This window comes from Rhinoraja longicauda, chromosome 12 (assembly GCF_053455715.1).
Source record: "Rhinoraja longicauda isolate Sanriku21f chromosome 12, sRhiLon1.1, whole genome shotgun sequence".
NCBI lineage: Eukaryota > Metazoa > Chordata > Chondrichthyes > Rajiformes > Arhynchobatidae > Rhinoraja > Rhinoraja longicauda.
The window spans coordinates 10407115-10424896 of NC_135964.1; the positions used below are offsets into that span (position 1 = coordinate 10407115).

Here is a 17782-nt window from a genome sequence, read left to right on the forward strand (position 1 = left end):
TAAACAAACTCCTCAGCCCCCTGGACACCATCTCCCAATCATTCACAGTTGACAAATGCACCACTTTCCTTTCATTCTTCCAAAGCAAAATAGACAACATCTACAGCACCTTAACCACCAACACACCTGCTCCCCTCAAACCACCTGCCCCCCCTTATCCTGTCAGCCCCTGCCTCAGTTCTCCCCAATCTCCACCACCGACCTCTCTGACCTCTTCACAGGAATAAAAACTGCCACCTGCTCTCTGGACCCCATCCCCTCCAGCTTTGTCAAGGCCTGCCTTCCTGCTCTCTCTCCACTTATCACTGCAACAATAAACTCCTCCCTGTCCACTGGCATCGTCCCGCCATCCCTCAAAATCGCTGCTGTCACCCCCATTCTGAAAAAACCTGGTCTAAACCCTGACACCCCAAACAACTTCAGACCAATCTCCAACCTACCCTTTCTGTCCAAAGTTTTGGAACGTGCTGTAGCTTCCCAACTCAAATACCACCTCTCTACCAATAACCTGTATGAAACTTTCCAATCCGGATTCCGCTCAAACCACTGTACTGAAACTGCGCTCCTCAAAATCACAAACGACATTCTCCTCTCCTCCGACGCTGGCAACCTCAACATCCTCATCCTACTTGACCTCAGCGCCGCCTTTGACACCATAAATCACTCCATTCTCCTCACCCGACTTGAAACCTCCCTTAACATCACCGGCACAGCCCTATCCTGGTTCAAATCTTACCTCTCTGACAGACACCAGTTCATCTCCATTAACAACTGTAAATCCCCCACCGCTCCTCTCCCCCAAGGTGTCCCCCAAGGCTCAGTCCTTGGCCCCCTCCTCTTCATCCTCTACCTGTTCCCCCTTGGTCAATTAATCCGCCGTCATGGTCTCAACTTCCACTGCTTCGCCGATGATATCCAGCTCCTCATCTCCACCAAGTCAATCTCCCCCACCACGCACTCTACACTGACAAACTGCATCACTGAAATAAAATCTTGGCTTCAATCAAACTTCCTCAAACTCAATTGCAACAAATCTGAAATCATCATCATTGGTCCAAAAACGCTCACCAAATCCACCCAAAACTTCATCCTCAACATTGATGGTCTCCCAGTATCCACCTCACCTCACATCCGGAATCTTGGAATCATCCTTGATCAAACCCTCTCCTTCGACAAACACATCACAAAGACAGCCTTCTTCCACCTCAAAAACATTGCCCGTCTCCGTCCATCCCTCTCCTCCACAGCTGCAGAAACCCTCATCCACGCCTTCATCACCTCCCGTCTGGACTACTGCAACAGCCTCCTCTATGGCGCACCCTCAAAAATCATCAATAAACTTCAATACATTCAAAACTCCGCTGCCCGTCTACTCACACACACCTCGATCCGTGACCATATCACCCCCGTCCTTTATAAACTCCACTGGCTCCCCATCCCCCAGAGAATCCAGTACAAAATCCTCCTCATAACATACAAAGCCCTCCATAACCTGGCCCCATCCTACCTGACCGACCTCCTCCACACACACACTCCAACCTGCACCCTCCGCTCTGCTGCTGCCAATCTCCTATCCCCCCACATCCGGACCAAACTCAGATCCTGGGGGGACAGAGCTTTCTCCATCGCTGCTCCCACCCTATGGAACTCACTTCCCCAAACCGTTAGAGACTCCTCCACACTCACCACATTCAAAACATCACTGAAGTCTCACATGTTCAGTACTGCCTTCAACCACTGAAGGTCACCTCACCTTCTGTCTCCTTTCTCTGTTCATTTATTTATTTACTTATTTATCTATTTATTCATTTCCCTATGTTCTCAAAATCTCTGTAAAGCGTCTTTGAGTATATGAAAAGCGCTATATAAATAAAATGCATTATTATTATTATTATTATTATTATGGAGTAGGTCAAATCTGGACCAAGGGTTGAGATTTTGGATTGGAGAAAGGCTAATTTTGAGGAGATGAGAAAGGATTTAAAAGGAGTGAAATGGGACATTTTGTTTTATGAAAAGGATATAATAGAGAAATGGAGGATATTTAAAGGTGAAATTTTGAGAGTACAGTCTTTATGTCCCTGTTCGGTGGAAAAGAAAGAATAATTTGAAAGAGCCGTGGTTTTCCAGGGAAATTGGACACGGTTCGGAAAAAGAGGGAGATATACAATAAATATAAGCGGCAGGGAGTAAATGAGGTTCTTGAGGAATATAAAGAATGTAAAAGGAATCTTAAGAAGGAAATTAGAAAAGCGAAAAAGAGATATGAGGTTGCTTTGGCAAGTAATGTAAAAGTAAACCCCAAGGGGTTCTACAGATATGTCAATAGCAAAAGGATATCGAGGGATAAAATTGGTCCATTAGAGAGTCAGAGTGGACAGCTATGTGCTGAGCCGGAAGAAATGGGGGAGATATTAAACAATTTCTTTTCTTCGGTATTCACCGAGGAGAAGGATATTGAATTATGTGAGGTAAGCGAAACAAGTAGAGTAGTGATGGAAATTATGAGGATCGAAGAAGAGGAGGTACGGACACTTTTGAAAAATATAAAAGTGGATAAGTCTCCAGGTCCTGATAGAATATTCCCTAGGACATTGAGGGAAGTTAGTGCAGAAATAGCAGGGGCTATGACGGAAATATTTCAAACGTCATTAGAAACGGGGATGGTGCCGGAAGATTGGCGCATTGCGCATGTTGTGCCTTTGTTTAAAAAAGGTTCTAAAAGTAAACCTAGCAATTATAGACCTGTTAGTTTGACGTCTGTGGTGGGAAAATTAATGGAAAAGATACTTGGGGACAATATATATAATCACATGGATAAACAAGGCCTGATTAGAAACAGTCAACATGGATTTGTGCCTGGAAGGTCATGTTTGACTAATCTTCTTGAATTTTTTGAAGAGGTTACCAGGGAAATTGATAAGGGCAAGGCTGTGGATGTTGTCTATATGGACTTCAGTAAGGCATTTGACAAGGTTCCACATGGAAGGTTGATTAAGAAGGTTAAATAGTTGGGTATTAATAGTGAGGTTGCAAGATGGATTCATCAATGGCTGAATGGGAGATACCAGAGGGTAAAGGTTGACAACTGTATGTCAGGTTGGAGGCCAGTGTCTAGTGGAGTGCCCCAGGGATCTGTGTTGGGTCCACTGTTGTTTGTCATTTACATTAATGATCTGGATGATGGTGTGGCAAATTGGATTAGTAAGTATGCAGATGATACTAAGATAGGTGGTGTAGTTAATAATGAAGTAGATTTTCAAAGTCTACAGAGAGACTTGGGCCTTTTGGAAGGGTGGGCTGAAAGATGGCAGATGGAGTTTAATGCTAAGTGTGAGGTGCTGCATTTTGGTAGGACAAATCAAAATAGGACGTACAGGGTAAATGGTAGGGAATTGAGGAATGCAGTGGAACAGAGGGATCTGGGAATAACTGTGCATTGTTCCCTGAAGGTGGAATCTCATGTGGTGGTGAAGGAGGCGTTTGGTATGCTTGCCTTATAAATCAGAGCATCGAATATAGAAGTTGGGATGTAATGTTGAAATTGTACAGGGCATTGGTGAGGTCGAATCTGGAGTATGGTGTGCAGTTCTGGTCGCCAAATTATAGGAAGGACGTCGACAAAATGGAGAGGGTACAGAGGAGATTTACTAGAATGTTGCCTGGGTTTCAGCACTTAAGCTACAGAGAGAGGTTGAACAGGTTGGGTCTTTATTCTTTGGAGCGTAGAAGGTTGAGGGGGGACTTGATAGAGGTTTTTTTTAATTTTAAGAGGGACGGACAGGGTTGACGTGGGTAGGCTTTTCCCTTTGAGAGTGGGGAAGATTCCAACAAGGGGACATAACTTCAGAATTAAGGGACAAAAGTTTAGGGGTAACATGAGGGGTAACTTCTTTACTCAGGGTGGTGGCTGTGTAGAATGAGCTTCCGGTGGAAGTGGTGGAGGCAGGCTCGATTTTATTATTTAAGAGTAAATTGGATAGGTATATGGATAGGAGGGGATTGGAGGTTATGGTCTGAGAGCAGGTAGATGAGACTAGGTCAGAGAAAGTGGTCGGCGTGGACTGGTAGGGCCAAACGGGCCTGTTTCCGTGCTGTAATTGTTAGAGTCCCCCTCATCCTTTTTACCCCATCAGCTGTTGCAAATAACACATAATCCTCTGACATTATTGTCACCACCAATGGGATCCCATCACAAGTCGCATCTTCCCATCTCCACTCTTTTCCACCTTCTGCAGATACCGTTCCCTCGACAACTCCCTGGTTAACTCATCCCTTCTCATTCAAGTCCACCCTCTTCCCAGGTACCTTCCCCTGCAACCGCAGGAGATGCAACGGCTGGACCTATACCTCCTGCCTTGACTTTGTCCAGGGACCCTTAGGCAGAGGTTCACTGGCACCTGCTCCAACCTCATCTACTGTATTCATTGTTCAAGATGTGGACTCTTATACATCGGCGAGACCAAATGTAGATTGGGCGATCGTTTCGATTAACACATTTGCTCAGTTCGCCCGGACCTACCTGATCTCCCAGTTGCTAAACACTTCCCCTTCCCATTCCCACACTGACCTTTCTGTCCTAGGCTTCCTCCGTTGTCAGAGTGAGATGGTGGGTGCCTGGACCGTGCCACCAGGCATAGTGGTGGAGGCACAATAGGGGTGTTTAAGAGGCTTTTAGATAGGCATATGGATCATGTGCAGACAATGAGATTAGTTTATAGAGTCATAGAGTGATACAGTGTGGATACAGGCCCTTCACCCCAACTTGCCCACACTGGCCAAAATGTCCCAGTTACACTAGTTCCACCTGCTTGCTTTTGGTCCATATCCCTCCAAACTTGTCCTATCCATGTACCTGTAACTGTTTCTTAAACGTTGGGATAGTCCCAGCCTCAACTATCTCCTCTGGCAGCTTGATCTATACACCCACCACCCTTTGTGATTCCTATTAATTTTTTTCCCCCTTACTCTTGAACCTATGTTCTCTGGTGCTCGACTCCTCTACTTTGGGCAAGAGATTCTGTGCATCTAGCCGATTTATTCCTCTCATGATTTTTAATGGGTCAATGGTCCTTTATTGTCACCTATACCGACATACAGTGAAATTTGATTTACTATACAGTCATACCAAAAACGTAACAAGCAACAAAACTCCATAAAGATTAAACATAAACAGCCACCACAACGGCATGTGCAAATCCCCAGGCACACAGAGTAAGCGGAGACCCACAGCCATCAATTCAATGTCCGGACTACACACATGCTCCTTCACCGTAATGTGACTGACCGCTGTCACTCTCTATGCAGTCCCTGTCCGCCCGAACATTCAGAAAGCCGTCCACACTTACACCAGACTCCAGGATGTTCTCATGGTGTGATGTCCCCGAAAACACAGAGATCACTGCACTCACAGAGTCCCCACCAGTGCAGGCAGCATGTCCATCTTGTTTTTCAGCGACCTCACATTCCCCACTGTGATGAAAGGCAAATAACTTTTACCTTTTCCTTCTTTTCTCCCGCGGTCGGGGCGATCGAAACATCCGCAGTCCGGGTGATCGAAGCCTCCGTAACTGGGCGATTGAGGTTCCCACGATCGGGGCGGTCGAACCCCCTACGGTTGGAGCTCCAGAAGTCAATCCCTAACAAAGGGACCGCCAGCTCCATAATGCTAAGGCCACAGTGTGGATGGCGATACGACAGAAAAAATCGCATCTCCGTTGAGAGAAAAGATAAAAATTGTTTCCCCCACCCCCCACATAATACAAAACTAAAGATACACGAAAACACAAATAAAACAAACTAAAAACACCAAAAGAAGGGACGAGACAAGCTATTGGCAAGGCTGCCACTTATGGCACCACCCGGTGGTTATTTATACACTATCTTGACATTATGTTTGATACAGACATTGTGGGCTGAAGAGCCTGTTCCATTCCATGTTCTATCATGTTTTCCTCTTGAATCATCTCGGCTTGCTATAATTTTCTTGATGTAAAATACTTTCAATGTTTTTTAAATTTTACCTCATGCCGTTGACATTTCTTTTTCACCTCTTGTATTTTCCGAATCCCCGTATTTTTTTCACTATCATTTCATTCCTTCAAGGCCATCTGATTCCATTTTAATTACTTTTGATTCTCCCTACCCTTCAATGGTATTTTCAAACGATGAGTTGTCTTGTATAACAGCTTGTACTGGTTGCATACTATTACCTTTTTTAATCCCAAAGCATTCATCTGTTTCTCTGCTCCCAGTGCTTTCCAACCCATGTTGACCCTATTACTTCTATAGGGTATCATCTGACAGCGTCGAAACGGGCCCCAGTCCAACATGCCCACACCGGCCAAATGTCCCAGCTCCACTAGTCCCACCTGCCTGCATTTGTCCCATATCCCTCTAAACTTGTCCTATCCATTTATCTGTCCTATCCATGTACCATCTACCTACCACCCTTTGTGTGAAAACGTTCCCCCTCCGATTCCTAACAAATCTTTTCCTCTTCACCTTAAACCCATTCTGGTCCTCGGTTCCCCTACTCTGGGCAAGGGACTCTGTGTGTCTATTCCTCTCATGGTTTTAAACACCTCTATAAGTTCACCCTTCATCCTCCTGTGCTTCAAGCCTGCTCAATCTCTCCCGATAGTTCAGACCCTCAAGTCCTGGCAACATCCTCGTAAATCTTCTCTATACCCTTTGCAGCTTGACAACATATTTTCTATAACATGGTGCCCAGAAATGATCACAATACTCTAAATATGATCTCACCGACGTCTTGTACAACTGCAACATGACCAACCCAACTTGTGCACTCAATACTCTGACTGACGAAGACCAATGTGCCAAAACCCTTTTTGACCACCCTATCTACCTGCGATCCACATTCATGGAACTATGTACCAGCACTCCTAGATCCCTCTGCTCTATAACACTCCCCAGAGCCCTACCATTCACTGTGTAGGTCCCTCCCATGTTAGATTTCTCGAAATTCAACACCTCACACTTCTCTGTATTAAATTCCATCAACCATTCTTCAGTCCACCTGGCCAACCGATCAAGATCCTGCTGCAATTTTTTACAACCATCTTCATTATCTGCAATACCAACCACTTTAGTATCTTCAACAAACTTGCTAATCTTGCCATGTATGTTCTCATCCAATTCATTCATGTAGATGACAAACAGTAACGGGCCCAGCAGCGAACCCTGAGGTGCACCATTAGTCACAGGCCTCCAGTCCTTGCACCATCATTCTTGCTTCCTTCCATGAAGCTAATTTTCTATCCATTCAGCTATCTCTCCTTGGATCCCATGCGATCTAACCAATAACACAACACCCCCTCCTCTTTTACCCTCACCCCTGTCTCTCCTGAAGCACCTGTTCCCTAAAAACATTGAGCTGCAAGTCCTGCCCCTCTCTTAACCAGGTTTCAGTAATGGCTACAACGTCCCAGTCACATTTACCTACTGCTGCCGTAAGCTCATCTGCCTTATCCATCAGACCCCTTGCATTAAAATACGAGCAGTTTAAACCAACCATCCTTCCTTGCTCTCCGCCTTTCTCCTGCCTATTGTGTCCTCTATACTTTCTCTTATCACCCTCCATACCAACTTCTAATCTCTCACCTGCCTCTATCCTGTGTGAGATTCCACCCCCCTGCCAATATAGTTTAAACCCACCTGCGTAGCATTAGTGAACCTGCCTGCCAGGATGATGGTACCCCTCCAGTTCAGGTGCAACCTGTCCCTTTTGTACACTCATGCCCGGGAAGAGATCCCAATGGTCCAGAACCTGAATCCCTGCTCCCTGCACCAATTCAACCACACGTTCATCTCCCCTATCTTCCTGTTCATACCCTCACAAGCACGTGGCACTGGAAGCAATCCAGATATCACTACCCTGGAAGAAAAGGTAGTATAAAGGGGCAGTCTGAGACTTTTCAGTCGTACTTTTCAGTCTTTTACCTAGTTCCCTATATTCATACTGCAGAACCTCCTTCCTTTTCTTACCTTTATCATCTGTGCCAACATGCACGAGGACTTTCGGCTGCTCGCCTTCCCCTTTGAGGATGTCGTGCAGCTGTTCCGAGACATCCTGGACCCTAGCATCAGGGAGGCAGCACAACGTTTTGGACAAAAGACTCTAAACTACGGTTCAGTACAACTTAATCTTCATTAACACTCGTGTACTGAAGCATGCATGCAAACCATTGACTTCCACTAACTTCTCATTTACTTTATTATTCCAATTTATCACTTAAACTAAATCACAAAACTCGTGACTTGGATTCAGATATTACCCTTATGAATGAATTGGTCAGATTCACTCTGTTGGCACAGGGTAGTCTTCTCTGAGTTTCAAACTCTGGTCCCTCCGTCTTGCGATGGTTGTTCCCAGGTTGACGCTGCTGATGTCTCAGACTGCCCTTTTATACTACTTTTTCTTCCATCTTCTAATGGAAACCTTTGTTCTAACCTGAGGTTCTCGCTACTCTGGTCAATCATTTCAAGTTGTCACTCCTTCAAAGGCTGAATAAGCAAAATGCATCTTCCTTATCAGGCTAGAGAGTTCTTAATTATGTTGCTTGTTCATCTTTCTCGTTATACAATTATTTTACAAAATGTCCGTTCCAGACACCTTACCCTCTCATGGCCATACTGCATAGCCCCATGACATTATTATCTTCAGGTATGCTCCCACTAGATGTCAATCACGTGACCGTTTTCACTGTCCTTTGTTCTCCTGGTCGCAGCATTTCTCTAGCAGCATACTCCTAAAGCCTGTCGGGATACTTGACATCAAATCTCCGGCTATACTCACCTCAACTATTTTGTTATTCAGCTCTAGTATGTGCCCTAATTCAATTGGACTATTTACATTGAACTTCCCCTTTTTTTTTGTTTAGACCTTTAATTTTACTTATTGTGAATACCTCTCTTGAAAGGGCATGCCTATATTTAACTAGGGGTTCTAATCAATATAATTACATTTTCTTGCTATTTGTTTTTTTCTAGCTAAAGAGAGTCCTATTTAAATATTAGGAATTCCATTCCCATTTCTCCATTTACTTTCCCACTCAAGTCATAAATGGATAACTAAAATTTCTCAAAGTAATTTAATTATTCTTAGTCATCTTTCTAATCTGACTGCATGTTTCCTCTCGTATTTCCTTCCCACAGTTTAGTAATCAGTGATATATCCCTACTTATGTGTAAGTGTTTTTTAAAATCATTGAACTCAAATTAGAACGATTGCCTCTACCTTCAACTTGCCTACACCAACTATGCTCGCAGCATGCTGTCAGTGTTGATTTTCTGCCTCCATCTATATAGTAAAACTCGTTTGTTTGTTCCTGAACTACAGCCAAAATGGCACACGTTATGACACCTTATTCACCGTAGTCCCTTTGGTGCTAATAGAAGAAGTTTCATTGAAATCATTGTTATATTTTCAAAGTTATTCACATTTTAAAGTTTAAATCTATCTCCAAGGGAGGGAGGGGGAAGGAGGGGGGTAGGGGGAGGATAAGAGGGGTTGAGGGGGATGGAGTGGGGGGGAGGGGAAGGGGGGAGAGGGAGGGGGAGGGAGAGGGAGGGGGAGGGGGAGGGGGGTGGAGGGAGCAAGGAGGGGAGGGGGGAGGGGGAGGAGAGGGTGCTGCACCAATGCAGGAGAGGTTTGGGCCCAAAGGGTCCTCTTGTTCTAGTATTCTCTAAATACACCATATCCCATTAGGTTAATTTTTCCATTCTTAGCCAGTTCACTGCCAGGTTTCTGTCAAAATGTAACTATTACTGGGACTTTCCAGTAAAACATTTGCTCCCAGTTTTTCTGATTAATTTCCCAAATGTTCATGATACAGTACATGCATATTAGCAATTTTTGCTTTTATTGTTAATGCTTCCATTTATTTACTCAAGTTAACCATTATATTCAATCTTTTCTCCATTTAGTCTATTCTTACATTTGCCCTTGCTAAATAATTTGTGAATATAACCCTATTTTTCTCAAAACAGCTGGTTCTGGATTATTCTATTTTTTGTGTTTGTCTCTTTTCCAGTTTGAGTTCCCCCTTTTAATGTTTACCTGATACTGTACATGCCTCACTCTGAGATATAGCCCATCCATATGGAATAGCTTTCACCTTCATGTATGAACTAACAACATTGATTTTCATAAATTTTTCTGAGCTTTGCTGTTTTCATATTTATACCAAGGAATACAAGTTCATTTGAAGACTTGACCCTAAGTTTATTCATCTAACTTCTATCATTTTCCTACTTGTATCCTTCGATCTCACTGTTTTCCTTTCTCCCCACATTGAAATTGGGGTTTTTTCTGGTCATTGGCTTGAGTCACTCACCCACTATGCCTGTGGGTAGACTGCAAACATTGTTTTGAGGAGCGTGCAGTACAAAACAAATCATCCATTGTGGAGGTAAGAGGAACTGCAGATGTTGGAATCTTGAGTAGAACACAAAGTGCTGGAGTAACTCAGTGGGTCAGGTAGCATCTGTGGAGGATCATCAGACAGCAGAAGGCTCCTGACTGAAACATCACCTATCCATGTCATCCCGAGATGCTGCCTGACCCGCTGACTTACTAGCACTTTGTATTTTTCTCAAATTATTCATTGCAACTGCATCTGCATCATTTGTACTTCACATGATCGTGCATCCACTTTGTAATCCAAGTTATACATCCTTCTGTTCCTTAATTAAGCAAGGATTTACTCCCCTTGGAGTCAGTGCAGAGAAGAATCACTAGATTCATTCATTTTATGAAGAGGGCATCTCGGGGGGAAGAAATGAAGAGATTGAGCTATTATCTCTTGGTTAAAAGAATGATAAGCTATCTTATTGAATCATGTAAGATCATGATGGTGCTTAATGAACTAGATGTCCCCTCTATTGGGGGAAATCTCAAACTCGAGACTGTAGCCTCAGGATAAGGAGGTATCCACAAAAGATTGAGCTGGAAGGAATTTTTTATTCTCAGGGTTGATTTTTCAAATTCTTTATTTTTGTTGAGGCTGAATCATTTTATACACGCAACACTAGGATGGATGAATTGACAGACTTTATGGGTAGGGAGACTTTAACCTGTGTCTGCAGTTTGATTTGTTTATGTCTCTGTACCCCTAGATCTTTCATTCTCGTTTCCTACCAGAATCTCAATATCCTAACCTGTAGCTTTAATTTTCCTCCAATGTCTTGCCTTGCTCATCCATATTAAGATTCATTTTCCAATCATTCATTTTGCAGACTTTTTAATATTTGTATTTTAACACTTTTTTATTAGCTTTGTTTCCCAGTTTGGAAGTTGCCAACAGGCCTTGGAACTGTTTTTCTCTTATGGAAGCTAGAATTTAAAATGTCAGTTTGAGAGGGTAAAAGGTATTTTCTAACTCCACCTGTTTCCATCTCTCATGTGGCCAGTCATCTTTCCTTGTTCAATGTCTGCTTCTATTTGTATTCTTACACTCTCAAACTGTTAGTGATCCATCTCACTCTCTCATTTGTTAAATTACTTCTCTTTGTTCAGGACTTGAACAATGAAACTTGATGTTTCTCACAGACATACGTGCCCAAGGTAATAGCTAGTGTAGAAATCTCCAGGAACTTGCATGAATGCTACAGCTCTTGTATACTGCCTGTTTCTGTTTTAATTATTTCTGTATAACATGAGCTAGTCAACCTGACAGTTTCATCACCTGCTGGCAATTTCCCCACTCAGCATTTTTGTTTTGGAAGTCCTTGCTTGCTCTTGTTTCCAATTTACTGTTATCAGCTCATTCTCTGATGTGCTTGGAATTTTTTTCAGTTAAAACACTGCTAAATTCTTTACAAATAAATATCATCTTAATGGTTTTAAAGACACAAGATTTTAAATATATATATTTTTTGTAGTTCTCCAAGAACTGCGTAGAACTTTGATCTCCTCCGTCCAGTTAGCTACTGAATATGAATTCACAAGCCATTTTCTCGTGAAAGTATCAGGCTGAATTTAATCCAGATATCGACTGACATCCAGATGCACACATGCCAAGCTTTTCGTGGACTGTATAAACCTATTTATTTTGCGGTTTCTCCTAATTTTGACTCATTATTGCAAGTGAACCCACATTTACCTCATTAACCTTTTTTTCCTTAAAAAGGGAAAACCTAACTCTTTGAATTTTAATCTTCTGAATTTTCATTTTTATTGTTAAAGACCAAGTGGACCCGTTGGGCCCATTCCTCGTAGTGGGGGGGCAGGGAAGGGGAGAGGGTATGATTGAGTGAGGCCTAGACCCAAAGCCTCTTGTATTTTAGCACCCTCAACCCCCCACTCAATTCCCCCCCTACTCCTCCCCCTACTAACCCACTCCATCCCCCCTAGCCACCCCCACTTTCCCCTCCCCTGCCCCCACCCGGGAACGCGGGGGGATGGAGTGGCTGAATGTTAGACCAATGCAGTAGAGGTTTGGGGGAGTTTCAAAGGGGGTTCAGGGAGGATGAATTGGGTGAATGGAGGGTGGAAGAGAGGGGGAGATAATGGGGCTGGGGGATGGAGTGGGTGAGAAGAAGATAAGTGGGTGGGTTGTGGGGGGGGGGATGATAAGAAGTTGAGGGGGTGTGAATGGAGTGGGTGAGTGGGGCTCGTAAAAAAAAAAAACCTGAAACCAATTTAAGTTAATGCAGCACAGGCTTGGGGGAGTTTTAAGGGGGATTAAGGGGGAATGGAGTGCGTGAGTGGGGCTCTGAAGAAAAATCCTAAACACAATTTCAGTTAGTGCAGGAACGGTTTGGGGGAGTTTTAAGGTAGGTGGGGGGGGGGGGGGGGGGGGGGGGTTGATGTGGGAATGGAGTGCGTGAGTGAGGGGATGGGGTCGCTGAGTAAGGGGAGGGTGTTAGACCAATGCTGTCGAGGTTTGGGGGAGTTTTAAAGGGGGTTCTGGGAGGATGAATTGGGCGAATGGGGGATGGAAGAGAGGGGATAAGGGGGCTGAGGGGAGGATAAGGGGGTTGAGGTGGGTTGTGTGGGGGATGATAAGTGGGGTTGAGGGGGTGTGGATGGAGTGGGTGAGTGCGGCTCTTAAAAAAGCCTGAAGCCAATTTAAATTAATGCAGCACAGGTTTGGGGGAGTTAAGGGGGATTGAGGGGGGAATGGAGTGCGTGAGTGGGGCACTGAAAAAAATTCTAACCACAATTTCAGTTAATGCAGGAGAGGTTTGGGGGAGTTTTAAGGTGGGGGGGGTTGAGGTGGGAATGGAGTGCGTGAGTGAGGGGGGGGGGTTGAGGTGGGAATGGAGTGCCTGAGTGAGGGGGGGTTGAGGTGGGTATGGAGTGGCTGAGTACGGGGAGGGTGTTAGACCAATGCAGTGGAGGTTTGGGGGAGTTTTAAAGGGGGCTCAAGGGGGATGAATTGGGTGAATGGAGAGTGGGGGAGGGGGGATAAGGGGGCTGAGGGGGATGGAGTGGGTGAGGGGAGGATAAGGGGGGTTGAGGTGGGTTGTGGCAGGGGATGATAAGTGGGGTTGAGGGGGTGTGGATGGAGTGGGGCTCTTACAAAAACCTGAAAACAATTTAAGTTAATGTAGCACAGGTTTGGGGGGTTTTAAGGGGGATTGAGGGGGGGAATGGAGTGCGTGAGCGGGGTTCTGAAAAAAATCCCAAACGCAATTTCAGTTAATGCAGGAGAGGTTTGGGAGAGTTTTAACGGGGGGTTGAGGTGGGAATGGAGTGCTCCCCCCCCCTCCTCCTCCCCCATCTCCCCCTCCCCCCTCTCCTCCTCCTCCTGCCTCCCCTCCTCCTCCTGCCCCCCCTCCCCTCCCCCCTCACCCAGTCCATCCCCCCCCCCCATTCACCCACCATCCCCCCTCACCACTGTCGTCAGTCGGGCGGGTGCCCCCTCATGGCGCGGGAGAGGCGACTCCACCTCCCGGCGGTCAGCGAGGCCCGATCTGAGGAATGACAGGCGCGAGGCATGCCGGGATGTAAATGTTCTCCAAATAATTAGTATTAGGTTCACATTAATTCATCACTTGTGAAACAAATAGGACATCTTCCTATATAAAGTTGCTATAAAAATGCAAATCATTGCTTAGATTTGAGATACAGTATGGAAACAGGTCCTTTAGCCTGCCTCGTCCATGATGATCATTGATCACCCATTTCTATGTTATCCCACTTTCTCATCCACTTCCTACGCATAGGGACAATCTACAGAGGCCAATTAACCTACAATCCAACATGCCTTTCCAATGTGGGAGGAAACCCACACAGTCACAGAGAGAACATGCAAACTTCACACACACACACACACAGCACCCAAGATCAGGATTGAACCTGGGTTTCTGGCCTGGGAGGCAGCGGCTCTACCAACTGTGTTACTTGTACTGAAAAACAATTACATTTTTGCTAAGTTACGAAGTGTAAAATCATTCTGTTGTTGGTATTTGAAATGTGACCTCAATAACCTATGAAAGAGTTTATTTTCTTCTAATTATTTTTTGTTGAAATGTTTTCCGGCTATTTTCCTGCCTTTTAGAACAACGAAGATAGATTACAATGGTGTACTTATTTGTTGTTCTACAGTAAGTTGAGAATTAAGAAATAAGCCAATGTTGCAGATGTAGGGACTTGCAGAGAACTGATGGGGTTAGTTTATTTTAAAAGCCTGATAATCGCTGGGGAACATGTCTGCTAAGCACAAGTGACAAAGAGCAGCTGTGAGCTCAAGGTTGTCACTGTTAAGACCCGAGACAGACCTGTGATCAATGATCCCTTCTTAATGCTAGGGTGCATGGTACTCCCTAATCACTATATATATATATATATATATATATATATATATATATATATATATATATATATATATATATAGTGATTAGGGAGTATTAGTTAAATATCTAGTGTCCTTTGTCTGCTAGTCATGTTCAGTCTTCAGTCTAGTTGTAATTAGATGGGTGTGCACCTGTAGGGTGCAAATCTCTGCTGAGGGAGGAGGGGGGTTGAGGAGTGATGGAGTGGGTGAGGGGGGATGGAGTGGGTGAGTGGGGGGAGGGGAGTTAAAGTTAGCCCCCCCCCCCCCATTGGCCGCGATTTCCGTCACTCTGGCGGGTCTCGCCCCCGGCAGTCATCGTAGGCCCGCCCTCCCTCATTGGCCGTCACTCGGGCGTGTGCCATTTTGATGTCATGTGCTGAACATGGCAAGCATCGGTTTATAAGGTAATTTTTAAACTTTAAAATCTCTCTAACTTTAAAAGTATAAGACCAATTTGAATGAAACTTGGATGAATGTGTTCTCAGGACAAAGGTGAGTAAGGTGGTGCTAAAATTGACGCACTATCGTGTAATGTTTTTTGTGGATGAAAACCGCACAAAGAAACAACCACCGCACAAAGAAACAAAAGCAAAAACATAAGATGAGAGTTTTAGTTCACTAGACCATGTGGACCCATTGGGCCCATTCCTCCTTGGGTTCCCATCGTGACAGGGAAAATCGCATTTGTTCTTTGAAATAAATGGTGTTTTTTTTTCTTTAAAATAAAATAAATCCTACCTGGAATGGTTTTGCTTTTTATGGTTAAAATCCTCTCTTGGAGATCTGTCTTGACTGTCTTGACCCTGTCTTGACTGTGCCCTCATTCAGTAGTAGTGTCCGCTCCACTGCGACGGCAGTTGCTTTGAGCGGGAAGGAACTGCTCCTCTCCCCCCCCCCCCCCCCCCCCCCCCCCCCATGTGCGACCCGGACCAATTGGGCATCGAGTAGGAGGTCGGAGCCAATCATTCGACCCGATGTGGGGACCTGGGAAAATTGAGCGGGAGGTTGTAGCCAATCAATGGACTCCACGCGGGGGTAAATGGCAGGAGCAAATCAGGATGCAAGGGCGACCAATCAGAGCAGGGAGCGTCGGCGCTCCCCCTACATGGGCACCCGGGCCAATCGGGCATCGAGCATGAGGTCGGAGCTGAACACAAAATGGCAACCCTCCCCCAACTGCGCACGCGCTGGAGCTGAACACAACATGGCAACCCTCCCCCCTACCGCGCGGATGCGGCAGCCACCCGTTGGGCCGAAAACTCTCCTGCATTGGTGTAGCACCCTCCCCGCCCCCACTTCCACTGCCCATCCCCCCCTCACTCCATCCCCTTCTCCCTCACCCACTCCATCCCCCCTCCCCCCCCCACTCACCCACTCCATCCCCACTCACCCACTCCATCCACACTCACCCACTCCACCCCCACCCACCCACTCCATCCCCTACTCACCCACTCCATCCCCTACTCACCCACTCCATCCCCTCTCACCCACTCCATCCCCTCTCACCCACTCCATCTCCACTCACCCACTCCATCCCCACTCACCCACTCCATCCCCACTCACCCACTCCATCCCCACTCACCCACTCCATCCCCAATCACCCACTCCATCCCCAATCACCCACTCCATCCCCACTCCTCCCCACCACCACTCTCCACTCCCCTCCTCCACTTCCCTCCCTCAACCCAGGCATCAGTCAGACCCCCACATCCCCCTCCCCTGCAAGAGATTAATATAGATTGAAAGATACACAATATAACATTTTATATTCTTACATAGATCATGCGAGTCTCAGCTAATCCTGATGACAAATGACCTGGCCAAGAACCTTGATAGCAATGTCATCACGGATTTAGTAGTGCTAGACTTTTCTAAAGCATTTGATGTTACCCCTCACCAGAGACTGCTTCGGAAGCTTGACTTCTACCGTGTTCGTTCCAACACAAAACGATGAATTTCCAGTTTTCTGACAAAATGTCTTTAGCGCGTGTGTGTGAATGGAAAAAGCTCTGATTGACGTCCAGTGTTAAATGGTATACCTCAGGACACAGTATTGGGCTCACATCGGTTTTTACTTTACATTAATGACATCCATGAAAAAGTCACAAGCGCAACCAGACTATTCGCTGATGATTGTTTGCTATACCATCCAATTAAGTGAGCTGATGATAAAGATGCTCTTCAAAAAGATCTCGATACTATGGTTGCGTGGTCACAACAATGGGGGATGCAGTTCAATCCTTCCAAATGTGAAACCATGCGTGTCACTAAGGGGAGGAAACCAGGCGAAACCATATAATATCCTTGGTGCCACCCTTGAAGAATCCAAACAAACCAAGTACCTTGGCATCAAATTAAAGAACGATCTACGTTGGAACGGTCAGACTCATCATGCAACGGTGAAAGCAACAGGTGTCCTAAATTTTCTGAGAGGCAACTTTTATCATTGTTCAACTTCTATCAAGGAGAATTTATACTTCACCCTTGTTAGACCTCATTTGGACTACGCAGTTGCAGCATGGGATCCATACACAAATAGAAACATTTCTTCCATCGAACGTGTCTAAAGACAGGCAGCTCGATTTGTTACAAATACCTATGAGAGAGAAGCGAGTGTTACCAAACTTCTAAATTCATTGGGGTAGAACCCGCTCCAAGACAGACGTAAAGCCCACCGTTTGACCTGTTTTTACAAAGTGTTAGATGGTCAGCTCGACATAGATTACCAAATCTACACCAAACCCAAACCCATCAAGAGCAGACGAGGGCATTCGATTCAATTCGAGATACCAGCTGCCAAAACAGATGTGTATAGCAATTCATTCTTCCCTTGCACAATTAACGCGTGGAATAGTCTTCACCCTACTATAGTTACTCAACCAGATGCAATTAAATTTAAGGTAGCTCTTCTTCTCCAAGAAGCCTTTCTTGCTTAAGTCCATACCCCGCCACCTCCAGTTTAAATTCCATTTGGAATA

General features: G+C 45.2%; 1 protein-coding gene across 1 annotated transcript in view; it reads left to right on the top strand.

Annotated features, from left to right (window-relative positions):
* Nucleotides 1-17782, top strand: part of alcama (activated leukocyte cell adhesion molecule a) — a 216312-nt gene that overhangs the window by 10632 nt on the left and 187898 nt on the right. The gene's annotated exons all lie outside the window — the stretch shown is intronic.